This window comes from Camelus bactrianus, chromosome 2, assembly GCF_048773025.1.
Source record: "Camelus bactrianus isolate YW-2024 breed Bactrian camel chromosome 2, ASM4877302v1, whole genome shotgun sequence".
Lineage (NCBI taxonomy): Eukaryota > Metazoa > Chordata > Mammalia > Artiodactyla > Camelidae > Camelus > Camelus bactrianus.
Window position 1 is genome coordinate 17,472,291 of NC_133540.1, and position 18,166 is coordinate 17,490,456.

At 44.5% G+C, this 18,166-nt stretch overlaps 1 protein-coding gene across 5 annotated transcripts in view; it reads left to right on the top strand.

Moving 5' to 3' along the window:
- The first annotated feature begins 13,487 nt into the window (after nucleotides 1–13,487).
- The window catches only part of GUCY1A1 (guanylate cyclase 1 soluble subunit alpha 1), a 55,113-nt gene continuing 50,434 nt past the window's right edge, over nucleotides 13,488–18,166 (top strand). For 2 of the 5 annotated variants that reach the window (XM_074376505.1, XM_074376518.1), the window contains exon 1: nucleotides 13,814–14,483. The gene's annotated coding sequence lies outside the window, so the exon portion shown is untranslated. Of the gene's footprint in view, nucleotides 13,705–13,813; nucleotides 14,484–14,617; nucleotides 14,913–18,166 lie in introns of those variants that run through there. The other 3 variants (XM_074376509.1, XM_074376522.1, XM_074376514.1) reach the window with 2 other exon arrangements.

The window sequence follows — 18,166 nt, forward strand, 5'->3', positions numbered from 1 at the left end:
AAAACAGGGCAGCGGAACTCAAAACCCTTGAGAATATTGAAAAAAAATAACTCATACGGTAGGAATGTCCTTTGCCTCTTTTAGGAAACAGTGAAAATAAAACAGCTTTTTGATATTAAATACAGAATAAATATAAATTAAACTTGTTCTATGCACACAGGTATATTACATAGTCTTTTCTAAACTAAAGGCAATGTTTATGCAGTGCTTTCTTTACGTGTTCTCAAAGAACTAGCACCAATAACTCTGATCTTCTGTTAAAAGTGCCTGTTTTTGAAGCTTTATCTTCTTATTTCAACCTAACTTTAATCAGGGTTAAACTACAGGTATTTGAACCTAGAATTTTAAATTTCTACTTAATAGATGATTCCTTCTTTAGGCTTATGCAAGCATATTTCCCGTACACAATGGAGAAATGAAAGACGGTGTTCTTTATCCGAATCTTATGCTGTAATAGAGAACAAATCTGACTCTATATTGGATCTGTTCCTTTAGTTTTAACCACTGTGCCCTGCTTTCTAGGCTTAGTCTTGCTAGCTCTGCACCTTTTGTAAAACAATGTTGCCTTTAGCCTGAAATCTACAGGAGAGCCTATTCTCAGGCTCTGACCTTTAAGGATGTTAGCTCTTCTGCACATCTGTAGAGATGGCAAGTTGCAAATTAGAGAATAACATTTGTTTTGTTGGAGGTTTTACAGGGGCACCATGAGCTGGCCCCCATGGACGGCTGCAAGAACAAAGAATGCCTGCAGCAAGAAGTTTGCAACAACCAACCACACCCCCTCCCCTTTTTAGAATCAAAGGAACCTGAATTCTGACTTGAGTAGGATGGTTTTCCAAGACACTAGTCTGCCATCCTCTCGGTCTGCCAGCTTTCTGAATAAAGTCGCTATTCCTTGCCCCAACACCTCATATCCCGATTTATTGGCCTGTCGTGTGGTGAGCAGGACGAGACTGGACTTGGTAACAATGCCACCCCCTTGACATCCCCTCAAAACTCACATGAGTAAAGGCTGTAACTGCGAGAACTGCAGTGGTGATGCAGTCCTACCCTCTCCTCCTTTGAAAGGAGAGTTAAACCACTGAGTGCTGGAAAGCTTCTAATTTGCCAGTAGTTAGTCTCCTTGGCAAATTGATTTGACTGCCCTCTGTCAAGCTGCTAAAGACAAAATAGTTTCAATAAAGGCTGATGAGGAAAATGTAAAAGCGTTTGAAAAGTAACTGATCAGCTCAACAAAAAGCACACATTATTTCTTGGAAATAAATGAGTATCTGAGGAAGATCACATCCAGCAGCATTCTAGATTAGAGCAGTCTCACTATGAAGCAGCGGAAGGTAAAACTTGCAATCAAATAAAAGATGTAAACTAGAAATATCGATGATGTGTTGACAGTTGGCCTCCTGCATTGTGATTCTCCTGGACTGGAAAGAAGTCCTTACGTCAGAGTCTCCTGTTCCACTCACACAACCATGAGGACATTTAGCCCTTCACTTTGTCTTATATTGTTCCTCTTGTATCTACAGAGATAACTAATATCGACACCTTGCCTTCCTTAATAACCAGGGAAAATCCAATATGCTGTCAGTCTCTCTCACTGACTCACAGCTGTGGCTTCAAACAGAAAACCCTGTTCTCTGAAGGTGATTGTTCCCTGTCCCTCCTCATTCCCTTTGCTCAGACCCCGGGACCCCCAAGCCCCAAACCGCTGTGCCCAGACTCAGGTAGCACATTGGGCAGCAGAACCCAGGAACAGAACTATGACTAACGGTTTACACGACTCTGACATTGCAAAGATGGGGGAGGCAACTAATAAAATGTTATCAAATCAAGGGAATTAATTAACTGAAGTATTAGCATTATAAATGGCCTACGGTGGTCTCATGAAATGCTAGAGTGATTGTTTAAATGTGTGGAATTAGTTAATAAATAGGAAAATAATTGATTAACGTTCCTATCCCTCTTGACCCCTTACACTTTGTCTACCAAACAGCTCACAAAGGGGCAGCCACGGAGCTGCCTCTCCTCTCAGCCTCTACGCCCCCCCCACAACATCCTTCTCTGACCTGCTCTTTCTAATCCTGTCTCTCTGTGCACCAAATTTCTGTCCCATTAACTCAAAACTGGTGAGTTTATTTACAATTTAGAGGAGCAAGTTCAATATCCTGTAATAATTACATTGTATGTGCTGATTGGCCAAAAACATGCTTTTGCAGTATCTGCAATAATTTTCAAGCCTTGTTGCCATCCCGGGTTGTCTGTTATCACCTGAGCATCATCCCTGCCCCGTTCTGTGGTCTCTGTTGCATCCCGAGCAAGGGAGCATGGAAACTGCAGCTCCTGGCACCCTTCACCAATGGGGTTTAGACTGGATTCTGAATCACTTGAGGTGTGGATGGCAGACAAGGAGAAGCACTAACCCCTCGCAGGGGCTGACACCTGCCTGGATGGGGGTTTGTGTCACCCAGGTGCACCCTGCAGGCAGCTGGCATCATCAGTAACATTTCTCTGCTCCTCCCGCCTCCCTCCCCAAGGTCCTCCAACGGTTTTGTGAACCCCTCTTTTTCTTAAAAATGCAGAAGTGATTTCTGTTTCACTAGGGGGAAATACAAGCTGATGAGTGGTCCTAATAGAACAAATATTGTCCACCTTAGGAACTAAAAACAACACCATGTTGATTAAAGGGAGACACAGGGAACGCCCTCCTGTCTTCCTTTCCACCCATGTCCATCACGTCCTGCTTCAGTTTTCTCCACACCACACCCTCTGACATCCTGTACTTTTATTTGTTCCTATTTTTGATTGTCCATCAGAATGGAAGTAGCATAGCAACAAAGGTCTTTTGTTTTATCACACTTTTGAGTCTCCAAACAGTAACAAGTGAGTGCATATCATTCAATACAAGTATTTTCATGAATGAGTGAATCTCAGGAAATTGTGTTTTTCTGCTGAGAATTTATGTTTGTTTCTGCCAGTCTCCTGCAGCGTCCCCAACACAAGACCACTTTATTTACTTTTTAAATTTAATTTTATGTATTTTGGTGGGAAGGAGGAGTCATTAGATTTATTTGTTTTACTATTATTATTTTATTTAATGGAGGTGCTGGGGATCGAACCCGGTACCTCGCGCATGCTAAGCACGCACTTTACCACTGAGCTCCACCCTCCCTCCAAGAGCATGTTCAAATCAAGTATCTGCCTGCGGATTTTCAAGCCACTGAATTTGCAATAACTTCTGAGCCAAACCTGTGGCAGTGAGGGCTTGAGGGCAGGGATAATCAGGAGAGACCATTCTCCCCATGCTGAGCCCGGTCCTAAAGAGAGAAGGTCCCTGGTGTGACAGCCCTTCCTCCAGGATTTCTGTCGTGTTATCACTTCCTATCTGTTTGCTCTGTCTTCTGCCTCCTTGCCGTGTTCCCAGTGTCCCTGGCTCCCGCCCACCAGTTACAGGTGGATGGCCTCCCAGTCCCTGCCAGTGCCAATGAAGCCCTTCCTCCTCATTCTTCCTGGTTTTAGCTTGTTCCCCTTTCTGGGCAGCCAGCCTGATTAAGCACTAGAATTGTGTTTACAGTTTATCCAGTGTTGTCAGGTGTCCGGTGCTGGGAAGGGTTCCTCTGCGTATCCACCACGGTGTTGGGACGGGACGGCCCCTTTTATTGCTTGCATTATTTTATAATCAAGCCAAAATAGAGTACTCTCAAGAATAAGAAGAGTTTGGTAAGATGCTACTTCCCCTAGGTAATAGTCTCAACCATTTAAAACCAAGTATTTTATAAATATTAAGAGCAGCAGCCGTAACTGTCATTTTCAGAAAATGAGATTTCTGCAAGTCTGCTCCAGCATAATTTGCCTTTTCTTTATGTCAAAACAGAGTTCTCTTTACTTGGAGACTTGAATCAGTTTCTTTCTTTCTTTCTTTTTTTTAAATGAAGGCTCAGAATATGCTTTTTGGCCCCGACTGGCGAGACCACCACTTAAGAGCATCCCAGTGTCCTTGGTGGCGTTTTGTAGTTTTGGGAGCTAAGTGCCTCCTGTTTCTCAGAAGGAGATGCATACTTGAAACACTTACCAGCAAGACTCAAAGAAAACATCTTGTCTTTGGAAGTAAAGTGAAAACCAAAGGCAACACTGACCACCGCTTGTTAGACGTTTCTGATGAAGACGCCCTGGCTCTGTGCACCCCGTCCCCATTTGGTGAGTATCCTGTGTTAAAATAATGAACATGACATAGACCTTTCTCCCATTGGACTGTCCACTGAGAGACATATTATTTTTCTCATACCATATTTTGCAGCATTAAATTATAAAAGTATAATTATAAGAAGCAGAACAAGTTTTATCTGCTACAATAGCTAAAAGGGGAGAAGGCAGTTCACTGACTTTTCAAGCCTGTCACCGGGACTGGAGAAGTTACAAACATGTCTCTCCACACAGATGGCTCCCTTTGCTATGGGTCAGGTCAGTAGGTCGTGTTGCTTTGGAATGTTTCTCTTAAAACTTAAGGGCTCATAAATCTTCCCATATTTATGTTCACATGTAAAAAACTCTTCTCATTTGGATTAAATGCATTCTCCTAGAATAGATACTCTTTTAAGGCTGTGATTTTTTGCCTCTTCCCGTGAAGTGGCCCTGAAATAGTGGACTGGCCCCCTGCTGAGGAAGGTGCCTGGGGCTTCACCTGTGGGGACTCTGGGATTGTTTAAAGTCCAGCGACTAGAAATGGAAGGTGATAAAGAAGTTTCAACTCTTTATAAAAGAGACACATTTAATCAATGCTTCTTTTTCTTTTCTGTTTTTTTAACTGAAGTACAGTCAGTTACAATGTGTCAATTTCTGGTGTACTGCACAATGTCCCAGTCATGCATTTACATATATTCAATTTCATATTCTTTTTCATTAAAGGTTATTACAAGATACTGAACATAGTTCCCTGTGTTATACAGAAGAAACTTTTTTTTAAAATCTATTTTTATACATAATTGCTAACATTTGTAAATCTTAAACTCCCAAATTTATCCCTTCCCACCCGCTTTCCCCAGTGGTTACAGGGAAATAAAATAAACAAAATAAAATAACAAAATAAATTGTTTACTATGTCTGTGAGTCTGTTTCTGTTCTGTTTTGTAGATGAGTTCATAGTGTCCTTTTTCCTTTCCTTTATTTTATTTTTTTTAAGATTCCACATATGAGTGATATCATATGGTATTTTTCTTTCTCTGTCTGGCTCACTTCACTTAGAATTACCATCTCTAAGCCATGTTGCTGAAAATGGCATTATTTTCTCTCTTTCTTTTTTTTTTTTCTTTTTCTTTTTTTTTTTTTTTGGCTGAGTAGTATTACATTGTACAAATATACCACAACTTCTTTATTCAGTCATCTGTCGATTGACATTTAGGTTGTTTCCATGTCTTGGCTATCGTAAATAGTGCTGCTGTGAACATTGGGGTGCATGTGTCATTTCCAATTAGAGTTCCTTCCAGCTATATACCTAGGAGTGGGATTGCTGGATCATAGGGTAAGTCTAGTTTTAGTTTTTTGAGGACTCTCCATGCTGTTTTCCACAGTGGCTGCACCAAACTGCATTCCCACCAACAGTGTAGGGGGTTCCCTTTTCTCCACACTCTTTCCGGCATTTATTCTTTATGAAGGGCTTTTTAATTTATTTTTATTTTTTTAATTGAAGTAGTGCCAATGCTTATTTTTAAGTGTGCCTTACCATGAGAAGAAGCAGGAACAAGTCAATCTTTATGACAAGAATTGGCTGAAGTTACCTGAGTGTGATTTTCTCAGTAGTTTCTTTCATAAGCAGCTTTATTGACTATACTTCCAGTGCTTTGCCTGCCTGTTCAGTGACCTTCTTCTTTCCTTCCTTTCTTCCTCCTCTGTCTCTGTCTCTGCCTCAGTCTCTCTCCCTCTCTTTCCTTCTATAAATGCATAAATAAATGGAAACGCACTTGCTGCGATGTAGTTAACCATTCCTGTTAGGAAATAAAGCTGTTGAAACTCGTGTTCTCTGCTGTTCACGTGGAACTGAAACTAATGCCAAACAAAGAAATTTAAAGAACGTCCAAACAGTTTGAAGTACAAGTGTTGAAAACCCTATGACTTAATGGCATCCGGAATGTGTACCAGCCCAGAGACTTCTGCAATAAGACAACTTTACTACTGTGAAATATTTAGTGTCTCTGAGTCCATCTTCAACCACCAGAATGAGCTACGGATGCTTGTTAAAATGTAAATTCCTGGGACCTGGCAGTGCCCAAAGATGTGGATATAATCAGGGTGAGTGGAGCTCTTTGTTTTGCATAATTAACAAGCTATTGGCAGGGAGACCAGAGGGATTCACACCGCAGGGTCCGGAGCCAGACCACCTGAGTCTGAGTCCTGCTTCTGCTGCTTGCTCGCTGTGTGGCTTGGGGAAAGTTGCTTAATTTCCTTATACCTCATTTTTCTTGTTTGTAAAACAGACATAATCTCAGTGCTCACCTGAAAGGGTCACTGGAAGAAAGAAATGACCTAATGCATGTGGCGCTGAGAAGAGCGTCTGACGCACAGTTTACATCGCACAGTGCAAACTATACTATGATCCTTTTTTGACAATTAACATTTTGGAACCCCAGAAGAGATTTCATTTGTCCTTCTTTTAATAACTTTGTTGTTTCCAGCTCTCGTTTTAAAGACAACTTTATTGAGATAAATGTACATACAGTAAAATATACCCATTTTAAGTGTACAATTCTATGAGTTTTGATAAACGCATATACCCTCGTCACCACCACCACGAGCATGAGATAGAGTATTTCCATCAGCCAGAAAGTCCCTGGTACCCTTTCCCAGCAGTTCCCCACCCTGGTCCAGGCAACCACTGATCTGTCCTCTGTCATTACAGATCAGTCTTGCCCTCTCTAGAGGTTCATATAAATGAAGACGTGCACTATGTAATCTTTTGTGTGTCTTGTTTTTCTTTTTCCTCAGCTTAGTGGTTCTTAGCTCCACCTATGTGGCTGTGTGTCAGTAATTTCCCCTTTTCCAATGCGGAGCAGTATTCCGTCCTACGGTTCTACCGTAATTTGCTCATCTGTTGGTGGACATTTGGGTTGTTTCCAACTTGGGGCTGTTATAAATAACTCAAATAATGTCTTTGTTGGCAGCTAGCATTAGTTTTCCTATTTAAAAAAAGAGTGAAGTCAAGGACTCAGAAAATAGACTCTCTCTTTCTATGATCAATTATTTTGAAAAGCCAAGGAGTAAGAGTGGGGAGCGGGGAGGCTAAGCTGGAGAAAAAGCAGCGTCAAGAACTGTGTGTTTTAACTAAGTTAGAAAGAGAGCTTAATCTCAGCTGTGGATCCTTTTCCTTACAGGCAACATAGCTTTGTATGGCTGAACTGTTCTTTTTAGACTTGTCAACTTTTATTCATGTGAAATAATCTTTTACTAGATGGAGTAAACATAGTTACATTCAATAAATACCTTAGAACAAGTGTGTCAGACGTTTATTTTGCAGTATCCATTAACCCCTTCATCTTAGGAACTTTTCACATCACTGTTTCTACCTTATGTTTTTCTTTCAGTTTCCTGAACTCAATGCAATTGTAAGCTATTTCTGTGGGGGAGCATTTTAAAAGCAGCATTAAATACATTGAGATATATAGATATTATTTTGACCTTTTTTTCTGAAACACAATTTATAAGTACCAGTGTTGTTATCAGGGCAGAAAGAGTGAATATAATTATTACTTTAGGACATAAGATTAAAATATGGGGGTGTCACCTGAAATAAAATGCACAGCCTAAAAGTTGAGAGTTATGTTTTACTTGGCGGACTTTCTGAGGACTTAAGCCTGGAAGGCAGCCTCTCAGATGCTCTAAGAGACTGTTCCACTGAGGCTGGATAGGGGCCAGGATTTACAGGAGATTTTGCAGCAAAGACCAGGTAGTCAGAACATCAAAAGATTACTGTTAATGAAAGAAAACCAGACATCTCAAGTTAAGGAATTTAGCACTTTTCTATATGTGGGAAGGTGCAAAGGTCTGGGTCCATTGAAATCATTCCTTTGATGTGCTGGCTGTCTTGGGCCAGTGTCCTGTGCTTTCCCATCCTGAGTCCCCTCAGGGGGCACTGTTGGGGGTGCAGCAGAGGCCACGCTGCCTGCTTGTCTGCATCCTGAGCCCCCTCCGTTCACCGTCAGGGGTGGCGGTAGCGTCTGATGACTTGATGGTCACAGCATCCTTTGTTTACTGATACGGCTGCAATGTTTTCATTCACAGGGGTCTACTGTATAAATACACTCAGCAGATTTTTCAAATATGAGCATTAACAAAACCTCTCAGGATGGCCAAAGTCCAAGAACATCACTTTTACCCAGAAAAGTTCGGCAGGGCACACTCACTCAAGCATCCGGAGAAGCTGAAGATCCCCCATGTCACCAGTCCTGGTTCCTCCGTGCTTCGCAGTTCCTCCTTCAACCCACCCCTTTCCCCTCACATTTTACAATAAGCATCAAAAAGAAACCAGCCCGTGCCTGCGACACTTTGCTTAGAAATTGCCTTGGCTAAATGTCCCAATTCACCATTTCCAGATACCCGCAGACTACGGTTCTGTTCAGTTCCTGCCCTTCCCCGGTTTTCCCTTAACAGCCGCCTCATTTCCATCTGTGCCTCCACCGGCAGGAGTTTCCCATCCACACTTCGCTGGCAGAGCACAGGCCACATGTCAGGAGTCTCTAAGATGATGGAGGCTGTGAATGAAACATTGCAGCCGTATCAGTAAACAAAGGATGCTGTGGCCATCAAGTCATCAGCCGCTGCCGCCACCCCTGATGGTGAGCTGAGGGGGCTCAGGATGCAGACAAGCAGGCAGCCCGGCCTCTGCTGCCACCCCCAACAGTGCCCCCTGAGGGGACTCAGGATGGGAAAGCACAGGACACTGACCCTAGACAGCTATGGTGCACATCCAAGGAATGATTTCAATGAACCCAGACCCTAGCATCTTCCCACACATAGAAAAGCGCTAAATTCATTAACTTGAGACATCTGGCTTTCTTTCATTAACAGTAATCTTTAATTACAGATATTCCCACTACCTGGTCTTTGCTGCAAAAACTCCTATAAATGCTGGCTCCTCCCTTCCCTCTTCGGAGCTGAGCGATCTGGGAGGCCACCTCCCAGGCTTGATGTTCTCAGGAAGTCCAGCAAATGAAACATAATTATCAACTTTCAAGTAGTGCATTTGTTTTTGATTGACAAGGTTTTTCCTGCTGCGGGTCCGGGTCCTCACTAGCAGATCTAACAGCTATGTTTTCACTAATAGTACATGCAACCAAGGCTTTTTGAAAAATCAGGCCCCGCGAAATTCTTCCTGCCTTTGCCAGTGCCCCACTCCAGTTTGGGGTCTCTGTTCCAACAGCACCCTGCTTCCCAGGACTGAAGTCGGAATCCTTTCCATTGCTGCCACAATAAATAACCACAAAGCTGCTCCTTAAAGCAATGCAGGTGAACCACCTTCCATTCTAAGCGTTGGAGGTTTGAATGAGCCTCACTGGCCTGGAACCCAAGTGTCCATGAGGCTGCTTCTCTCCCAGAGGATCCGGGGGATGGGTTTTCCAGCCTTGTCCAGGTCCAGCGGCTGCACACATCCCTTGGCTACTGACGCCTTCCCGTCTGCAAAACCAGTGACTGCTCGCCCAGTCTTTCTTTTTTTTTTATGTGCTTTTTAAATTGCATTTTTCATTGAAGTGTAGTTGACTTACAATGTTAGTTTCTGGAGTACAGCAAAGTGATTCAGTTATACACGTACATATATTTCCTCAGATTCTTTTCCATTATAGTTTACTACAAGATATTGAATATAGTTCTCTGTAATAGACAGTAGGTCCTTGTTGTTTATCACTTTTATAGAGTCATGTGTATCTGCTAATCCCAAACTCCTAGTTTATCCCTCCCCATCCTTTCCTCTTGGGTAACCACAGTTCGTCAGTCTTTCTCACACTGCATCAGTCTGACTGTCTCTGACTCTGACCTTGACTCTCTTACCTGCATCTTCCACTTATCAGGACCCTTGTGATTACACTGGGCCACACAGGTAACCAGGGATCATGGTTATCTCAAGGTCAGTTGGTTACAACCTTGCTTCTGTGTGCAGACTGAACGACCCCTTGCCACGTGCCAGGTAACATAACCTGGTCACAGGTCTCTGGATAAGGACATCTTCTCCTGGGGTTGAAGTCAGGGGTCTGGTGCATCATTCTGTCAACCACTCTATTTAATGCTGACAAACACCATCTGTTCTGAGAAGACATAATGACAAACATTTCTGTCACTGTTAGCCTCTCTTAAAGTCCAAGGTGCTTCATGAATGCTGGGACCAGGAATTTAGGGACTCCGACCTCAACGTTCTCTTTTCCTCAACTGAAATGGGACATCTGGATGCTAACATGGTCTCAGCAATCGCAAGTTGCCAGTGTAAAATGTATCTTAACTGCGTGTGTTTAAGACAAATGGAAAACCAATGATCTTAAGGAGGGGAAACAATAATAAAAAGAAAAAAAAGATACAGAAGTTTACTCTTATGTTTCTTGTGTTTGACAAGTTACTTTGATTTGATAGACAGGACAGGCAGCGGTTTGCTTGCTAAAATACTAAAGTTCTGCTTTGGACACAGAAAAAAAGTATGGATGCAGTATTGTGCAACGTTCCTCACGTTTCTCCCTTCCTGCCTAACTGCTCCCCTCCCCTCTTCCCTCTGAATTCCCCTTGGTTTGGGAACTTGTGGTTTTAGTCTATGAACTTGACCAAGAGGCCAATAAAGATGAATCCATTAGTCCCATTACTTTATTTGAACTGATATGGTGCTAATATCCCAGCTGGTTCTCCAGCTCCCCAGGAATGAACAGATTCCTGAAGCCCATTTCCAGGTCCAGCATCCTTAATGAGCTGACTGCAGATCTGTGCTTGGAAAACTTCCATATGCATGTGAGTTAACTGAGGATTTTGCTAAACGAAAATTCTGGTTCAGGAGGTTTGGAGGAGGCATTTCTGACAGGATCACAGGTCTTGGCCTTGCTGCCGATACAGAGACCGCACTCTGAGCAGCAAGGTGGTGGATGGCATCTATGATTACCACTGTCATTTGCAAGTGTGAAAAGAATGCACATTTGAATGCTTTTGTGCTGTTGTCCATCATGCAAAAGGAAAAACAAAGAATCCTGAGAAAAACTCGAACCTTTCTACCTCAGAGACAGAGACACAGAGACTGCTTTAAACTGAATACTTGCCCTTGTTGACATTTTCATTAAGTTGCCCTGACAACTTCCCTATTCTCAATAAAGTGGAGGCAGGTAGGTTTAACCACACCATCTATAAGTCAGAACAGACCTCAAAGATAATGAGATATTCAGGTGCTCATGTATCCACTTAATGATCATTTTACTGAATCCCTTCTGTGGGACATACCCATGGCTAGACACTAAGGCTGGAAAAATGATTTCCCTAACATCAAGGAACTTTTTTTTTTTAATTCTTTTCCTGTGGCCATTTTTTTTAACGTTTTTTTTTTTTTTTTTTTGGGAGGTGGTGGTGGGGATTAGGTTTATTTACTTATTTATTTAATGGAGGTACTGGGGATTGAACCCAGGACCTTGTGCTTGCTAAGCATGCAATCTACCACTGAGCTCCACCCTCCCCACAAGGAACTCTCACTACCTTTCCAGGGCATATCAATCATCCAGGTAAGAGAAGTTTTTCACAATCACCTTCTGGTGGCCCCAGCATCCTAGACTGGCTGCTTTTCCCACACACCCCACAAAGAATGGGAGAAGCATACAGGCAGACCTCTTTTCACTGTACTTCCTCTTCCTGTATTTTTTACAAATTGAACGTTTGTGACAACCCCTGCGTCAAGCAAGTCTATCGGCACCGTTTTTCCAACGGCATTTTCTCACTTCATGTCTGTGTCACATTTTGCTAATTCGTGAAATATTTCAAACATTTTCATTATTATTAAATTAGTTACGGTGATCTGGGATCAGTGATCTTTGATGTTACTACTGAGACTCGCCAAAGGCTCACATGATGCTTAGGACTTTTTAGCAACAACGTAGTTTTCAGCCAAAGTAGATACATTTTTTTTTTTAAGACAAATGCTACTGCACACTTAGGCTGCAGCATGGTGTAAACATAAGTTTTACACGAGCTGGGAACAAAAAATTCATGTGACTCGATTTATTGTGATACTTGCTTTATCTTGGTGGTCTGGAACCGAACCCGCAGTATCTCTGAGGACTGCCTGTACAAGACTGCAGCTGAGGGCTTACCCTTGGTAAAGCTGAGCAAGCCCTGGAAGAAATTACTGAGGTTAAAAGCCGTCCTTATTGAATATGAAAATGAATATATGTATGTTCATGTATGACTGAAGCCTTGTGCCGTACACCAGAAATTGACATGACATTGTAAACTGACTATACTTCAATTAAAAAAAAGTGGTCCTTATCGAGGAGTTTGGCGTGCCTCAGAATTTGAGGATGGTGAAGGCAGAGATGAACCAGTTAAACAGGTCGCCATCGAAGCCAAGAGCGATATTGACCAGAGTAATGCCAAAGCCAAAAAACCGGGTTTGATACAAACCTACGATGTGTGGCAGCTGGAGGACAGGCCAAGTGAGGCCACTCAAATTACCTTCCTAGCTCAGCTTCCTGGACTTTTATTGGTGCCCTTTGCAAAGGACACCACCTCCAGGCCTTTGCTCACAAGTTTGCCTCTGCCTGAAAAGCACAACACAAAAGAAAAGATAAAAACTTCCTTATTTTATCTTTTCTAAAATCTGAACTACCTTTTAAGGCCTAACTCTCATGCTGTTCCCTTATGAAGTATTTCTCCTGTGTCTGAGGATACCTCTTCTTTCTCTGCAATTTCATAACACTATATTTTTTTTATAGTGTAAGATTCTCTTCCAATTATGCATTACTGGCAGTTTCTTTTTCTTTTCTTTCTTCCTTTTTTTTTTTTTTTTTTTTGAGGCCTTAAATTCTAAGTACTCTGAGGACAAACGACCTTTTGATCTAACAGATTATCAAGTGCTGGGAGTAGAGAAAGAGAAGGTTCCTGAGAGGGCAGAACCAAAAATGCAAATTCGTAGCTCTGCGCTTTTGCCTAATACTAAGGCAATGTTTAGTTAAACACCTTTTTTTTTTTAAACTTAAATGTCTTTTTTTTCTGCTTCTTCTGACATGTGCAGAGCATTAGTTGTCAAGGCTGGGAGAAAAATGTGCAGATGTGATGATTCCAAAATAGGATGGGATTATGTGGAAGGTTTAGGGAGAAATACAAGAATTGGAGATAACCATGAACATTTTGTCTCAAAGTCCCTGGGCTTGAAGAGAGAGCACATAACACTCATGATTAGTTATGAATTCACAATGAAAGAGAGTAACGCATGTGTTTTTTTCTTTTAAGTCAGGAAGGTGCTTCCAAACATATCAGAACTTACTTCTCTGTTTCTACACACACACACACACACACACACACACACACACACACACACCCCGCACACCCAACCACAGAACTAAATGCACTGAACCAAGTGACAGAATCAGGATCTTACTGGAAAGATGTAACTGCCCTGCAACCACACAACTGCATTTGCAAAGGAGTAGATTGGAAACCAGGAGAAGAAAACCATCCATGCAGACATCAGTTTCCCGTTTCTCCCAGGTGAAGTTTTTAACCACGGAAAACTAGCTTTTCCGGACCAGTGTATACTGGAAAACTTTTTTTTTTTTAAGTGGGTCAAATTTTCGTTGAGTTCCCTCCCTTTTTTTTTTTTTCCGCTTTCTCTTCCTTTGTCCCCGTCTCCCCTCTGACTGCACCCAGTCACGGCGGTCGGGCGGGCGTTTGGAGGACTGGGTACCCTGCCCTGGTCCGGTCGTAGTGGCGGGGACTCGGCGCCGAGCTGCTTTTCCACGCGCAGGTTTCCACTCTGGCTGCGCCAGAAAGCGGGGAGCCGCCCCGGGAGACCGACACCTGCTGGGGAAGGCGCGCTGCGAGCTGCCCCCAGTGACCTCCCCACGGTGCGCTTCAGCAGCTACTTTCTTTTTCAGTCTTTGTTGCACGGGAGGGGAGGGGTTCCGAGGAGAAGTCGAAGGCATCTGGGAGAGGCGCTGCAAGGGATCCTCCGGGCCATGAGAGAGAGAGAGAGATCCGGAGGCACAGGCAGAGCCCGGGCAGAGCTGATTGAGCGCTGGGACGCAGAGCGGGGAATCCGGTTTGCTGTGCGCCCCGCCCCGCCTGTTGAGCCAGGAGACCGGACTTAAGCGCCGCGGCCTCGCGGGCGGTGGGTGCACCTGCGCAGGGACCCGCAGGTGCCACGGCAGGGTCTCCTCTCCCGCCCCCGAAGCCCACTCTTTGTGCGCTCTCGGTGCGGCTGTGCGAGGCGCGCCCCCGGAGCTGCCGGCGATCCGGGAACGAAGCCCCGAGGTCCGGGAAGCCACCGAGTAAGTGGTCGCCGTGTCCCCGCCCCGGGTCGTGTCTCCCGGGTGAGCGCCCCCAGTCCTGGGCCGGTCCTCCTCCCTCCCCGCACCGGAAGCCTTCTTGCGCTCCCAGCTGCCCAGCCCCGGGGGCCGGGCCCGGTTCCCACGCCGGGGAGGAGCGAGGGAGCAAAGCAGACGGCGCCCGGGGCAGCTCACGGCCCGGGGGCCCCGCGGCGGCCGAGGGCGGAGGGCTGGCCGCGCTGGCGTCTGCGCTCGCGGGGCGCGAGCGTGAGGACGCGGGGGGCGCCGCGCGCTGCTCTCCCACGGCCGGGGCGCCGGGCAGCATCGCCTCCTCGGGAAGTCGGGGCGCCGGGGTCGCCTGGACCTCAGAGCCCGCGGGGACTGAGGCCGCTCCGGCTCCTCCGCAACTTCGTGCCGCCGGCGGCTGCTTGGGTGAGCGATTCTCCCTCCTCGGGAGCAGAGGGCTGCGATCACAGGGTCGCTCAGCGCGGGCAGCCTTCCGGGGGCGCCGCCCGGGGTTTGCCCGAGGCGTGAGAGTGAGTGTGCACGCGTGTGCGGGTGTGCAGGCGGGTGTGCGCGCGCGTTAATTACCGATTGGCGGTCTGACTTCCGTCCCCCGAGGACTGCAGCACTTTGAGGATCGGTGAGCCGGGGGTCGCCGCGGTCTCTGCGGGCCAGGTCGGTGCCCGGAGCCGCCCTGCGAGGGCTCGGCAGCCTCGCGGTGGCCTCTGTGTGGGGGCTGCGTTGCCATGCGGTCGTGCGATTTCAGGAGTCTTTCTTTTGCTCGCTTGTTTCACACGGTGGTTCCTTCATTTTGCACTTGATAAACAGTTTATATCTTCTGAAGTAAACCAGAAGGTGGAAGGCGTCAATTGTGGCTGAGGCATCTTGGTTTCCAACAGACTGCAAATCCCTCTGAATTTTAAATAGCACAGGTCATATATATAGTTTTAAATTAGACCTTCACTTAAAACATATTGGTAGTGATTTTTCAAGGTCAGTCCTAAGGTGATTTCACTGAAGGTTTGCCTACTTACTGGAGCTGGTCTTGACAAGAATATCTTTAACCCTCTGGTTAGGCGTAGGTAGACGCTGGAGCGTTCAGTAATGGTATAGATTTTCACATCTTGGTTCCTAGTGTAGAAATAATCTGTTGCTTTTCTTAAAATGGCTATGCTATTTTTTTTTCTGCAGAAGTCATTTCAGGTACTTTATGAAGGTATATTATGAAGAGTGGTAAAAATCAATAGCAGCAATGTAACAAAATATGAATGTCTAAAATTTCAAAGCAAACATTAATTTGTCAAAAAGGCAAGTAAATTTTATGCTTTTCAATGGCAGTAGTCTGTACTCTCTGTTCAGATTGAACAGCTGTCTGTGGATTGCTTCAGGGGGTCCCTGAAATTGTGTCTAAACATTTGAGTCACTGCATTTTTAAGGAGATAGCCCAGGGTCCTCAGATATCCAATATTTTTGACCCAACAGAAAAATAAGAACTGCAGAGTTAAAATATATCCTTTTCCAAGTCAAAACAAGTAAGCTTTTTACATAAATACTAGAAAAAATTCTAAAATGATTAAATACTGTTACAGTAATTAAACATCTCACATAAAACAGACCCACTTGTATGTTTTTAAATGTATGTCAGGAAACTCAAGATGCTGAAGTTTATTTAATAGAAATCTGTAATGAATAGATGGGTACCTTCTTTCTCTTCTTGCGCCGTAAGATCTATGGCATACAAAATAAGGATTTTACCTTTCTCTCTTTGAAACCCAACACAAACAGAAAGTACTTATGCTTTGTGTGATGTTTCACAGTGTATGAATATAAATGGCCCCTCAAAGGCCCTCTTTCTAGATATCCAGGTATAAAATAACATGTCCAAGATAGGTTTCTGACATTTATGAGAATGCAGGGGGTACTGTAGCTTCACAAGATTTGGTCCTCATATTTCTTATAACTATGGCTTATTAAGTGATAACGCTGTAAGGCATTATTTGGAAAAAAAACTTTTAAAATTATCATCGTACTAATAAAAACTAAGGAAGTGATAACTCGAATTGTTATTTTCATTATAAATGTCAGATTTGCCAGGAAGTTGCTCAGTTTTCTCTTATTTGCTAGGATGTATAACTTTTATGTCATTGATTTTTTTATCCCACTTAATTAGAAATATTTACCCAGGTGATTTAACCTTGAACATTGCTCTTGATTCCTTCTCTGCATATTTGTAGAAGCAGATACGCTTCCTTCTAAAATATCAGTAATTCCAATGGTTTTTTAGTTTCTAGGCCATCTAGAACTATATGCTAAGCATTCGTTAGGTGTCTGTTTTGGTTGGGTACCTCCATCTTGATACAGGAGGAGCTTCTGGCAGTTGTTAGGTCTTTAGATGATATATTTGTTGCCCATAGATTAGTTGACTTCTTTGGCACTGGAGTCATTTTGGGGCTATCCCGAATTCCATTTGCTTTTGTTTTTCTCAAGCAGTTTGGACGTGTCTGACCTATTTCATGTTTCTCTCCCCTGAGTGCAGGCCTGCAGGCTCATCCTCCTTACATAAGCCTTGAGGCTTACAGGGTCTGATTGGAATCATTCACCGGGAGTGAGGAGCTTCAGGCCGGGACAGCAGCGGGAGAGAGGGACCACCTTACACACCCCGAGGGGGCCCTGGGGCCTGACTCCCCACCATGACAGTGTGATTCTCTGCTGCTCGGACTTGCCTACCTGGAATGCTTGCTGGCCATCCGCAATCTCTGCATTAAAATGAACCCTCCCTCAGAAAAATCAGCGCTACTCAGGTTAAGTGGCACATCCCGCCCCCTCCTCACCCCAGGAGGAATCGGCAAGAAGACACAGAACACCCGGCCTTTGGGAGGGAGCACCCTGGGAAGGGACTCAGGCCTTTGGAACCAAGGAGAGCTTCCTAGTCCTGAACTTTTTGCAGGTGTGACGTAACTGCGTGTCCCCTTTCACTGCAGTTAGAAACACATGCTCCGGTGTCTGTGCTGCCACCACACTCAGCTGTCCCTGGGGGGGCAGGGCAGCCTCGGCTGCTGGGGCCTGGGGCCTCGTGGGCTTCTGGGGAGCCTCACTGTGCTGTCTCTGGAATTATTGACATGTTTTTTTAAAAAAAATGTTTTCCTTTTTTTAAAAAAATGGCTTATATTTTTAAAATTAAAAAAATTAATTTTTTTCCTTTTTTTGATGGGTGAAGTAGTTAAGTTTGTTTGTTTATTTACTTACTGGAGGTACCGGGGATTGAACCCAGGACTTCATGCATGCTAAGCACATGCTCTTCCAGCAAGCCCCGCCCTCCCTCCTTGACTTAAGTTTGGATGTCTTGGTGCTGCAGGTTATTCTGTTCAAGAACACCATCTCCAGTGATGGGCCTGCCGTGAGCCTCCGGGGACAGCTGCAGCCTTTGTCGCACACAGACACTTCTGTGCCTTTTCCCATAAGGCTTGCAGCCTGTTCAGAGCTGCTTCCAACTGTTGCTTCCTTCAGCATCACCCTGTGACCCTTTGTCTTTCTAGGTCTACACCCTGCACTCACATTCCCCGTCCCCGTCCACCTCCTGAATAGTCCACTTTCCCTGGGAGTGTGACCGGGTGGAGGACTTTCTGTCTGCACTTTGATCAGCTGTCACTGTTTGGGACCTCATTCAGCATCAGCCCGTGGGC